Source organism: Callorhinus ursinus, unplaced genomic scaffold (assembly GCF_003265705.2).
Source record: "Callorhinus ursinus isolate GAN/ISIS: 27379988/994484 unplaced genomic scaffold, GSC_fseal_2.0 scaffold25, whole genome shotgun sequence".
NCBI lineage: Eukaryota > Metazoa > Chordata > Mammalia > Carnivora > Otariidae > Callorhinus > Callorhinus ursinus.
The window spans coordinates 25,165,149-25,178,039 of record NW_027397087.1 but is presented as its reverse complement, the minus strand read 5'-3'; the positions used below and the strand labels follow the sequence as shown (position 1 = coordinate 25,178,039).

Below are 12,891 nucleotides of genomic sequence, written 5' to 3'. Positions count from 1 at the left end.
TCTGTCATCAATCAGAACCCCAAACTAACAAGATACCAGCTGCCTGGTAATTTTCCTGCAAAGGCCTGAAGCAGTTTGCTTGGGCTCCCTCCCTCTCTTTTCCCTCCCTCCCTCCCTCTGTGTGTGTGTGTTCGAAAATGTTATAATATTTGAGGTTGATGAATGTGGGAATTTATTAACAGGAAATGAAAACTGATAGGTATTTAACATTTAATGTGAAATAATATACTATAACATAAAAAACTCAAAATAATACTAACTGTTTTAATTGTCCATGGTAATTAAACTGTCACTGAGGTCATTAAAAAGATAGGTGGATAGTAAGGTATTGACACAAGCTCTTCAAATAAAGCAGGCTAATTTTAAAACTAAATTTAACTTGAATGATTGCCTGCTTCTCTCTCACTTTGTGTGTGTGTGTGTGTGTGTGTGTGTGTGTGTGTGTAGCAACATCAAAATCTGTTTTCTATCAGTGTTTACCAGGCATAAACCCCAAGTAACTGAGTTAGCATATGTTAAAAATACCTAGTAGTAAAAATTCCTGGTGATAAAATCTCACTTTTACTAAAGGGAAAAGATTATTTACTATATAGTGAGAGAACTGTAGGTTAGCTCTTCGGGAAATGTGTGTATGTGTGTGTATGTGTTCATCTCACATCGCATATCTAAGTCAACTCTGGATGAATTCAAGTTAAAATTTTTAAATTAAACAGCCAATTTAAAAAATATTTAACTAAATATATGTCAAATCTCTTGAAGACAATGTCTGGACTTGAAATTCCATAAAAATCCTGTAATCTTCCATTCTCCATCTGTCCTTGCCTGGTTTTGGTATAAAGAGATATAAGCCTTATAAAACTAGTTGGGAAGTGTTTCCTCTTTCTGGATTTTCTAGAGCAGTTTGTTGAATATTAGTTTGGTCCATTAGAACGCAACTCGTGTTTTCTTTATGGGAAGATTTTTAATAAATGTTTTTGTTTCTTTTATGATTAAGGGACAGTGCAAGCTATTTCTTAATGAATCAGTTTTGCAAAGTCATACTTTCCCAGGAATTTGTCTATTGCATCTAATTGTTTAGTTCAATTGACATAAAATTGTTCATTGTATTCCTTAATTACATGTTTAAATTTCAACTGTGTGTATAGTTATGTTTCCCTTCTCTTCTTTATGGTGATCCTCTCTTTTCTTTTCTTGATCATTATTACCAAAAATTTCTCTATTTAATTTGTCTTTTAAGAGAAGCAACTTTCTTTTATTCTATCATTTGTTTACTTTTTCATTGGTTACTGTTTTGACCTTTGTTATATCCTTCCCTTTACATTTTTAAGTTTATTCTCTTCTACCTTTTAAAAGCTTTTTAGTTGGACACCATTTGTTAATTTTTATCTTTTATTCTTTTCTAGTGTAAGCACTTAAATGTATAAAATACCACTTTTGCTGTATCCTAGTGAAAGTTTTGACATGTATAATTTTCACAATTCATGTAATAGACACTTTTTTAAAACCCTATATAATTTAATCTTTGACCCAGGAAATGCCACTAACTTGACCACTTCAGACCCCTTGAAAATTTAGGCAAATCTGCCTGCCCCTAACGTGTTTGGTGGCTGGGGTTAAGAGTAAAACTGAGATGTCTACGTTTCCATATCTAAATGCTTAGAGATTATGAATCAAGCCTACAAACTGTACTTGTGTTTCCATCTTCCCACTTTGAAAATTACACCTTCACACAACCAACTAGAAAATTTGGTGTAAAACTATAGTTTTTTGTATCGCTGACAGTTGGCAAAATTGTAAGAACAACTGAAGTTATCTGAAACAAATAATGCAATATATGTGAAGAAAAAAAAGAAGAAGAAGAAGATAGCAGGAGGGGAAGAATGAAGTGGAGTAAGTCGGAGGGGGAGACGAACCATGAGAGATGATGGACTCTGAAAAACTTCCTTTCCAAGGAAGTCAGAAAAGAAAGGACAGGCTTTATTTCATAAAAGCAAAAAGTTCTGTATGCCAAGAAAATTCCCAATAGCCTTAGGACAATATCTGCAGCAAATATTGCAGTCAGCTATCATCTTTAGTGTGTACAGAGTTCACACAAATAGATGAGATAAAAACTAAAACTGGTATGGTAAATGAAAAAAATACCTAAAAGACAATTCTTGAAGGAGAACATATAACCAGAAATAAATTCCATAACTGACGCAGTACTTTGGAACCAACCTAGCTCTCAAAAGCCTCAAAATAACTCACTTTATTTGACCTAATAGTTCCACTGTTAAAAATCTAAGAGAGTCATAAATTTGGAGGGAGAAAGTTTCATCTATCTAACTGAAGCATAGTAGGGCCTTTCCTTTTTCTCCCACAAGATGTTCATCAGCATCTTTGCTGGGGGCTAGAGGGGAGGAGAGTCAGAACCCAGAATCCAGACATTCAGAGTCAACAAGATAATTAGAACATTACAGAACACTAGATGTTTGCCCACTATTGAGTTTCACGCTGCCCACTGGCTGTGAGTAACCCTGCATCCCTATAGCAGCCATCAGCACAAGGGCCTGATGGAAACAGAGATTTTCAAATGATCACACAGGTTGGAATGCAAAAGGGCTTCCCTCTGATCATATGCACATGGCAAGTTTTGCTCACAAACTTTTTAACAGTAGCATTACAACTTAGAAATCGTTGCTCCTGTAGAGTGGTTAGCTCCAAGTGGCCTTGAGCCCCTTGGAAATGTGGAGCTTCCATTCAAGAGGAATGGCTTCAAAAGCTTATTAGCAGAAGGGTCAGAACATCTCAGTTTACCCAGCCAGCTTCCCAGGCCACTTTATGGACCAGAAGCTCTCTGCCCAGGTAGCCCCTCCTTGGTGATAATTAACACAAACAATTTTCCTTGGAACCATGGTGACACAGCACTTAGAAACTGACAGCAGGTCTCTAGCTGTCCTTCAAGAAGCATTAATGCACCATGCTGCTACCTGGCGTTAGGGAGAGCTTTTTACCACCACCAGGCTCCTTGTCATTTCTCTGCAGAATGTGCTCAGCTGGATCAGCCTGTAATACACTAACGTGATTTCAACTGAACGACAGAGCAAAATACCAGAGGAGTAGGGTACTTGGAACCGAAAAGAAAGGGAATGAAATAACTATCATTACCTCCCTAAACTTCAACAACTATGAAAGAGCCCTCTTCCCGAGAAGTCCAGATCCCTAATTTCAGACAGTGTAATGGCAGCCAGCTTTGCGGAATGGAAGGAGAAACACTTGTCTGCTGATGAGATCTCTTTCTTCTCCCATTAAGCAGGTGGAGATGAGCCCCTGGATCAGTCCCAGCCCCAGGTTTAGGCCCCTGACCTCATAGTGTGATCCTAAAGCTATGACTTGTAGGCTCCATTTAGAATCTTACTGAAAATTCATAATAACTCTGGACTCCCGTTCTGGAGAAATGTGCACATGCTACTTTGTACCCAGTATTGGTGGAGCACAAGGACCCCAGAAACGCATCCGTGGAGCCCCTTAACGCATGAACTAGTCCTCTCTGCACTCTTGCCCCGACTCCCCATTTCCGAGTCTGTAGCAGGCCTCCTTGATGGATGGCGGGGCTCTGTTCTGCTGACCTAGGAAGCAGCATTACAGCCTTTGCCAGCACGGAGTTCCAGGGGGCCGGTGGACAGAGTATCCTCGTCACTCTCCTTAATCATCCCTGGTCAGGAATCTGCTCTCCAGAGACCCTTCCCTCTCAGCAGAATTAGGTGCAGTTCTCTAATGATGTCAAAAAGCAGTTTGGTGCTAAGGAAAAACAAAAACAATTATGGTAAGAAATTAAGAGCAAAATTACATAAGGCTTTTAAAAAAAAATTGGTATTCTAGCTGCATTTTTCAACTAAGAGTCATAGAATCATTTCCCAAGCCAGAAGTTTCATTATCCTCATTTCACAGGTGGAAAACAGGGAATTACAGAGAGGTTAATGGCTGTGTCTAAAAGCACACAGCACGCCCGCATCAGGAGCTGGAATTACAGGTCTAGTCAAGGGCTCATACTGTTCTGCGTTAACCCAAACTTTATGAACAAGTTTGGCTTGGCCCTAATTGGCATTCAATTTTAAAAAATGTCTTTCATTACAAAATATAATTTGAAGAACTGGGTAATTGACTCACATTTGATTAAGGCAGAGTCTATTGGATTAACATGATTAATAGATAAAATTATAATCAAACAGAAAGCAGTACAAAAGGTGACTAAGTCATGGATCACATTAAGATGCTAAATTTTTAAAAGATGGATATGCTGGGGGTTTTTTTACATTAGTAATATTCATTTCATAGTGGATCTCACACTGTTCAGCTATTGCTGGTAGTGTAATTAGAATGAAGTTTGTGTTCAGGATTAAAAGAAGAAGTACTTGGGAGGTGTTTTGATTTCACAGTGAGGGAAACCCCAGCTGCCCTCTTTCTGATTCTCCCCAAATCATTTGGTTCAATGGTAATTTCTCAAACTGATAGGGAAGTAGGCCCCTCCAGTGGTTATCTCTGCTCAGAACTAAATATAGTTAATGCCACATTAAACTCCAAAGTTCCTTTTAGGAACTGTAATTTTCACCAGCCTGTACTGAGATAACATATTCTACAGTTTTTTCTCTAAATGCAAAATTCCATTTCCCATAGAAACTAAGTTAATTGATATGAAAATATTTCAGCACTAACTATCTCCAGGCAGCCAAGCTAGGAAGTAAAATGAAAAACAGGATACTTGGGCATTTTATTTGTCAGTCTTACTTTTTTTTACCCAAGAAATGGAAATTGCTGTGGTATAAATGGAAGTCAATGTGAATATAACATTCTTTTCACCACCAAGAACGTCTCTGTTTAAGACTGACTGGGTGGTGGCAGCCTCCTTCCCAAAACTTCCATGTCTGCATAAACTGAGGAGAAGGAACTGGGGGAAATTTCAACCATTCCATGATCTTCGTCACTGTCCCAGAAAGCAAGTAACATAACATAGGATATAAAGAAAAACTGGCTTCCAAGGCAAACACAGCTCCAATGCAGTCTCCTAGCCAACACCCCACTGGCTTCGGGATTTTCCTAGATATAAAATCTGGAACCACCACTGCCACCCCCATTCTTATCATGTTGTTACTTCCGGAAGCATGCTCTAGTCAGGCAAATGTCAGAATATGGCACTGAAAGGTGGCATTTGAACAATGAGTTAGCTTTCTCTGCCTACAAGAATGACAAAATGTTTAAGGATCAATCATATTTCCTGTTGGTAAGGATTTGGGAAACAAGTAATTTCTTATATAACTTGTTAGAGTATATATATATGTATATAAAGGTAGTTTGGTAGTACCTATAAAATATTAATAAAATGTATAGCCCTAGGCGCCTGGGTGGCTCAGTCGGTTAAGCGTCTGCCTTCAGTTCAGGTGATGATCCCAGGGTCCTGGGATGGAGTCCTGCGTCGTCGGGCTCCCTACTCAGCAGGGAGTCTGCTTCTCCCTCTGCCCCTCCCCCCAGCTCTCTCTCTCTCTCTCAAATAAATGAATAAAATCTTTTTAAAAAATGTACAGCCCCTCTGACCAAGCCGTTCGGTATATACCTATGCAGAGTGATATGGATCCAAGGCTGTTTATTATAGCATTTTTTGCATAGCAAAATATTGGACACAACCTAATTGTTTATAGGTAGGAAAATGGTTAAATAAATCATTGTATAGCTATACTTGGAATACATCTCTTTTTTAAAAAGTAGATCCAACCATAACATCAAGGAAAGATTTCCATGATATATTTTTAAATGAAAAAAGCAAGTGGTAGAAATATATACTTCTATAACATCCTATTTATATATTTTTAAACAGTATTGTGTATTCTATGATTTTTAAATGGATAGGAAAAGATCAGAATGGACACATCTTCAGCTGTTAACAGGTACCCTCTGGAGGGAGGACATGAGCTGGGAGGGGGAGAGGTGGGGAGGTGAAGGAGGAATTTCACTTTCTACTCAATACACTTCAGTAATTTATTCTAATAAAAATATGGTATTTTTATCATGACAAAAATAAAGATGTCATTGGCATCTCCTCACAAGGCACTAGGTAGCCGTCCCCCTCCGGGGACCGCGATGCAGTTCCCTGGCTCGGATGCACGGAAGATCTGCTTCCTACTTCTGGTCGGGTTCTCTGTTGAACTGCCTGTGTTGTCTCAATATGGATATTCTGTCAAGGCATGTGCTGTCTAATTGAACACAGGTAGCCTTTTGATGATCTTCCATCTTTTATTGATTCTGCCTACACCGCAGTGGTGTTAATTATCTCTGAGGACCAAAACCCCAAGAACGGCGGCAGATCCAATGGAGAGGTTTTGCAGTATGCAGACTGCTTCTCTGAAGGCCAGACTTTTAGAGACATGTGTATTAACTTAAATAGAAAATGCTGTGCAAGACATACTGATGAGCAGAAGCCAGTAGGGCTGCGTGGTAAGATATGAGAAAAATTCAGGGAGAATGTTCTCCATATATTTATTCTGGAGCCCAGAATCATAGGTTATATCATAGACTCTTTGGCATTATTTTTGTAAACTGCCTTAAATCCTCTCCAGAACCATGGTAGGAACATATATAAATGAACAAATTGCATTTATTGAGTACTTACTGTGTGCCAAATAACATGCTCAGTGTTTTTCACGTAACTATTTCCTTTAATCCACATGAAAACTTATTCCTTATAAACTCTATCTCCAGTGATTTATCATTTATTTGCCAGAAAGGGGCCATGTAGTTGAGCAGCAGGCAAGACAAAGGGAAGTAGCAGGAGAGAAAGAATAACCCTCTAAGAACCTTTAAAACAAGGTGAAGGATGTACTTACAAGTGCTCAGGACACTCCAGCTTGAGAGTCGAGGCTTGACTTCCTCAACTGCCAGAAATATTAAAGAAATGGCTTTGTTCCTACTTGCTTTCAGGTGGGTTTTTCCATTCCTACTGTAATTGGAAGACATCACTGGTCAAACAGGGCACATAGAGAACAAAATGTTCACTTCTCTTTTTGCTTGTAGACCAAGTCCTCATGGGTACCCTTCTCTGCAATTCTACAAGCCTCAAAGAATTAAAGAAGAGTTGTGCTTTGAGGATGCAACAGATCTTTCATGATTAGGTTTCACTGCTGTGGGAAGCCCATCTTTATTTGTGGGTATGCGACACGAGTTTAAAATACATTCCAGCTGGCTGATCTTTCCCACTGAGCACATGGGAGGGTTGGGGCTCTTATTTGGTCAGGGGTTCTGAGACCGTGAGCTGATGGTAGTAGGTGAGAAGCGTTCTTCTGAGAGACAATGTCCAAACATAAGTGTCAGTCATGTACCAAACAGGTAGTGCAAACAAAGTATGGGTCTAAAGGACACATAGATCAGTGGAACAGAATAGAGAGCCCAGAAATGGACCCTCAACTCTACGGTCAGCTAATCTTCAACAAAGCAGGAAAGAATGTCCAGTGGAAAAAAGAGAGTCTGTTCAACAAATGGTGTTGGGAAAATTGGACAGCCACATGCAGAAGAATGAAACCGGACCATTTCCTTACACCACACACAAAAATAGACTCCAAATGGTTGAAAGACCTAAACGTGAGACAGGAGTCCATCAACATCCTAAAGGAGAACCCAGGCAGCAACCTCTTCGACCTCAGCCGCAGCAACTTCTTCCTAGAAACATGGCCAAAGGCAAGGGAAGCAAGGGCAAAAATGAACTATTGGGATTTCATCAAGCTAAAAAGCTTTTGCACAGCAAAAGAAACAGTCCACAAAACCAAAAGACAACCGACAGAATGGGAGAAGGGCTAGTATCCAAAATCTATAAAGAATTTATCAAACTCAACACCCAAAGAACAAATAATCTAGTCAAGAAATGGGCAGAAGACATGAACAGACATTTTTCCAAAAAAGACATCCAAATGGCCAACAGACACATGAAAAAGGGCTCAACATTGCTCGGCATCAGGGAAATCCAAATCAAAACCTCAATGAGGTATTACCTCACATCAGTCAGAATGGCGAAAATTAGTAAGTCAGGAAACGACAGATGTTGGCGGGGATGCGGAGAAAGGGGAACCGTCCTACACTGTTGGTGGGAATGCAAGCTGGTGCAGCCACTCTGGAAAACAGTATGGAGCTTCCTCAAAAAGTTGAAAATAGAGCTACCATACGATCCAGCAGTTGAACTACTGGGTATTTACCACAAAGATACAAATGTAGGGATCCAAAGGGGTACGTGCACCCCGATTTTTATTGCAACAATGTCCACAATAGCCAAACTGTGGAAAGAGCCAAGATGTCCATCGACAGATGATGGATAAAGAAGATGTGGTATATATATATATATATATATATATACACACACACACACACACACACACACACACACACATATACACACAATGGAATATTATGCAGCCATCAAAAGGAATGAGCTCTCGCCATTTGCAACAACGTGGATGGAACTGGACAGTGTTATGCTGAGTGAAATACGTCAATCGAAGAAAGTCATGTATTCTGAAACCTCACTGATATGGGGAATTCTTAATCTCAGGAAACAAACTGAGGGTTGCTGCAGTGGTGGGGGGGTGGGAGGGATGGGGTAGCTGGGTGATAGACATTGGGGAGGGTATGTGCTATGGTGAGCGCTGTGAATTGTGCAAGACTGTTGAATCACAGATCTGTACATCTGAAACAAATAATGCAATATATGTTAAGAAGAAAAAAGATAGCAGGAGGGGAAGAATGAAGGGGGGATATCGGAGGGGGAGATGAACCATGAGAGACTATGGACTCTGAAAAACAAACTGAGGGTTCTAGAGGGGAGGGGGGTGGGGGGATGGGTTAGCCTGGTGATGGGTATTAAAGAGGGCACGTTCTGCGTGGAGCACTGGGTGTTATGCACAAACAATGAATCATGGAACACTACATCAAAAACTAATGATGTAATGTATGGTGATTAACATAACAATAAAAAATTTTTTTTAAAAAGTGTGGGTCTAAAGGAGGTGGAAGAAAAGGTAGTAAGAGAGAGACTCAGAACCAGCCCAAAGGGACTTAAGAGCCATTCAGCTGTATTCTGGACAGATTCAGATCCGTATGGTTCCAAAGGTGGGCCTTGTGGGCTTTTCATAGAGCCTGTATGGTGGGATGGAAGCTATTAGAAGCACAAAGAACTGTTTCAGGTATGGGGAACCAGATCTCACTACGCACAAGGAAGAAACTCCATAAATATTTAGGCAAATGGTTGAACTTTTGTTTAAGAAAAATGGCCTCTCAGTGGTTACTGAAGCAGTTTGCAGCTGACTGTTCCAGATACAGGCTCTCAGGAAAGCTAGATATTAGGCTGCTTCTGTTGTCACGTAAGCTGAGAGAGAGTTTACCTCACCTGTGCATGTGTAGGCATGTGCACACGTGCACACATGCTCACACGCACACAAGCACATTGTTCTAATAAGAGACACACACTAGGTAAACAAGAAATGAATCTGCATTGTCCCAAAACAACTAGTTTCCTGTGTTCATGGCATTCACTGGACAAAAATAGTAACATGGTGGGATGCCTGGCTGGCTCAGTCAGTTGGGCGTCCGACTCTTGATTTTGGCTTGGGTCCTGATCTCAGGGTTGTGGGATCAAGCCCCACGTCAGGCTCCAAGCTCAGCAGAATCTGCTTGTCCCTCTCCCTCCCCCACAGTCATATTCTCTCTCTCCCTCTCTCCCTCCCCCCCAAATAAATAAACAAAAAATATCCTTAAAAATAGTAATATAGTATAAATAATTTTCAACCTAACTCCTTATGAGCATTTATGCTGTGTCCTACACAGTGCTTGGCACTGTAGTATGTGCAGCAGTAATGCGTAAGTCATCTTTAATGTCGGGAGATCTATAATCTTTTGTGAAAGGTAACGTTTAGACATATCAATCACGTAACTTCTCCAAGACAGGAATAAACTTTCCTAAATACCCAATTACATTGCCATGACATTCTATTTCCATTGTTCCCTCAAGCGGTTAATTTCACGGCCCAAGAGATGTCAGGGGTTTTAATTGCTACTCAGCAGAGTTTGGCATCCATGATCAAGCCCTTTGTAACTCAACTGGCAAGGTTCTAGACAACAAGGGCCCACTAGGGCTGATGTGGATGAAGGGGTGGGAGAGATAAGAAGATTCTATGTAGATGCAGGGATCTTCACAACAAGGAGAAGCCAGATGTAAGAAGCTGGTTATAAGAGGGAGATTTACTTCGCAGAGGTGCTTATCCTCATTTTATGTGACTACCCAGGAGGTACGGTCGCCCTCACATCTGCTCTAGGATATAAAAGGAAAGACATCTCTATTTATTAGGTTTGTGGAGACTTTAGGAGGCTGGGCAGGTTAGTTATTGTTTTAAAGGAATGAAGTCAAGTGTAGACAACTTTAAAACACTGCTGCTACATCCATGCGTCTAATTGAGACACTTGTAGGTCGTCAGGCCCTAGAGTATAACAGTTTGTCAGCATAGGACACAGAGTGGACCAATTTAATAATTGCTGCAGGGGTTAGAATTTTTACAGCCTTTGATCAGATGTTTTTTTTTTAGGTCAGTAACATTTAGAGGTAGATAAAAATATCAAGTAATTGGTGAGAAACTAGATGGTTTGTGGCTAATTTGCAAAAGCACAGATTACATTATTTGAATTTTACCCACTTAATGAAAAAGTCTTGAGATTTTTAGGAAGAGCGCATTAATGTCGATGACGTGGTGCGCCGCCCGCTCCCGAGTGTGCAAACGTCCGCCATCTTCCTTCCTTGCCACGCCCTCTTGCTTGCTCACTGGGGCCTCTCCATCTGCTCTGACTTACGTGTTCTGCCAGATAAGAAGATTATGTGTGACACCGTTGCTCTTTTACTCCCTCCCTTTACAAAAATGGAAATGAAACCCTCTGTTCTTTAACTTAGAATGGAGCAGGATAAAGAAAGTCTGATATGTAATCACTAAAATGCCTATCTGTTGTTTTAAGGGAGTTGCTATGCGAATCTGAAAGGCAGAAGGGAAGTAACAAAGGTGTTGGGTGTTAGTACTTGAAGGCACTTTTCCTTCTCCATCTCACCAGCCTAGACATTGTTTCTGGAAGAGCCTTCTGGAAGAACTTCCCAGAAGTTCATCTCTTCTGAATGGGTTTCTGGGCCACTGACCTTTTAAAATCAGGCACCAACACTGAAGGCAAGAGTTCTGGAGTAGGGAGGCCACACGCTCGTGGCCCACCTTGAGCTTGGGCTCTGCCAGAGGCATTAGGACTTGTCCCCGTGACCCACAGTTCATCACCAGATAACCCACTGTCTTCCTGTTGTGTTTAGAAACAGGAGAGGGAGGTATTCCAGCAGATACTACTGTTTGGAGCATTTACTTCCATTTTAAAAAGACTGTTTTTTTTTTTTTTTTTTTTTTAACCTACTGTATGAGTCTGCTCTAGCAAAATACCATAGCCTGGGCGGCTTAAACAACAGACATTTATTTCTCACAATTCTGGAAACGAGAAGTCCAAGATCAAGATGCTGGTGGAATCGGTTTCTAGTGAAACCTCTTTTCCGGGCTGCCTTCCTTTCGTCGGGGTGTGCTCAGGGAACGAGAGAGAGAGCGAGATCTCTGCGGTCTCTTCTTGTAAGAACGCTAATCCTATCAGATGAAGCCCCCACCTTTATGTCCTCATTTAGCTTAATTCCTCCCGGAGAGTCCCCACCTCCAAATACTGCCACACCAGGGCGGGGGGAGGGAGGGCATTCAGTCCAGGATACGGAAGGTACCTCTGATTTTGTCTTCTTTTTCCATGCATCACACACAATCTTCATGTTGCAGCACAGATTTTGTAGCCATCTTTCCACATCTTCCAGCTGTGTCATTTTCATATATTCTTCTTGCTAAAAGTTTGGGTAAATTGAGGGAAGGTATAGTGAAGAAAATTTAAAATCACCCAGGTATAATCACTATTAAATTTTAGTGCATTCTCTTTCAGTATTTTTCAATGCATTTCTATATATTATTTATAGAATATATATTTACAGAATGGATTATATAAATTTAACAGCCCGCTTGTCTCTTAGCATTGTATCCTAAGTATTTCTCCAGTGTTGTTAAAAATTATTTGACCTCATGTTTTAACAACTGCTTAATATAAGATGACAGTAACAGAATTTCTTTAGTCAACTGATTGTAGTTGCTTCCAGTTTTTCACTATTATAAAGAGTATTTTAAGTCATATTACGGCTTACAAACATTTGTGTGCATTTCATATTTATTTAGGTGAGGCTGCTGCCATATCAAGTAACAAATATTTGATGCTCTTATACATATTGCCAAATCATTTTATAGAGTCTCAACGATGATTATTCATTATTGAAAAAAATACTATTTGAAAAAATAGAAATAAGCACAGCACAAAGAACTTTATTCAATCCCCTAAAATAGCCATTGTTAAAATTTCAAAAAATAGGGCACCTGGGTGGCTCAGTCGGTTAAGCGTCTGCCTTCTGCTTAAGTCATGATCCTGGGGTCCTGGGATCCAGCCCCACATTGGGCTCCCTGCTCAGAGGGGAGCCTGCTTCTCCCTCTCCCTCTGCTGCTCCCCCTGCTTGTGCTCTCTCTCTCTCTCTCTGTCAAATGAATTTTAAAAAAATCTTAAAAAGGTTTTTTTTCCAAAAATAAATAGAATTATTTTAAATTTTATTTTTTCATTAAAATAGTTGTGAATTTTTTCATGACATTATTACTCTTCCGTAATATTTTAAAGACTGCATTGTGTTCTGTTGTATGCACACATCATAATTTAATTAGCCAATACCTTACTTTTGAATTTTTGTTTCCTTATTATAAGTAAGACAAAATTAAACATTCTTAG

The 12,891-nt window shown here is 40.0% G+C and overlaps 1 long non-coding RNA gene across 1 annotated transcript; it reads right to left on the bottom strand.

Moving 5' to 3' along the window:
• Positions 1-2,024: 2,024 nt before the first annotated feature.
• LOC141370004 (uncharacterized) lies at positions 2,025-11,911 on the bottom strand. Its single transcript, XR_012373646.1, has 3 exons — positions 11,801-11,911; positions 6,858-6,970; positions 2,025-3,780 (listed from the first exon to the last, which is right to left on the bottom strand). It is a non-coding gene; the product is annotated as an uncharacterized lncRNA (long non-coding RNA).
• Positions 11,912-12,891: the final 980 nt, after the last annotated feature.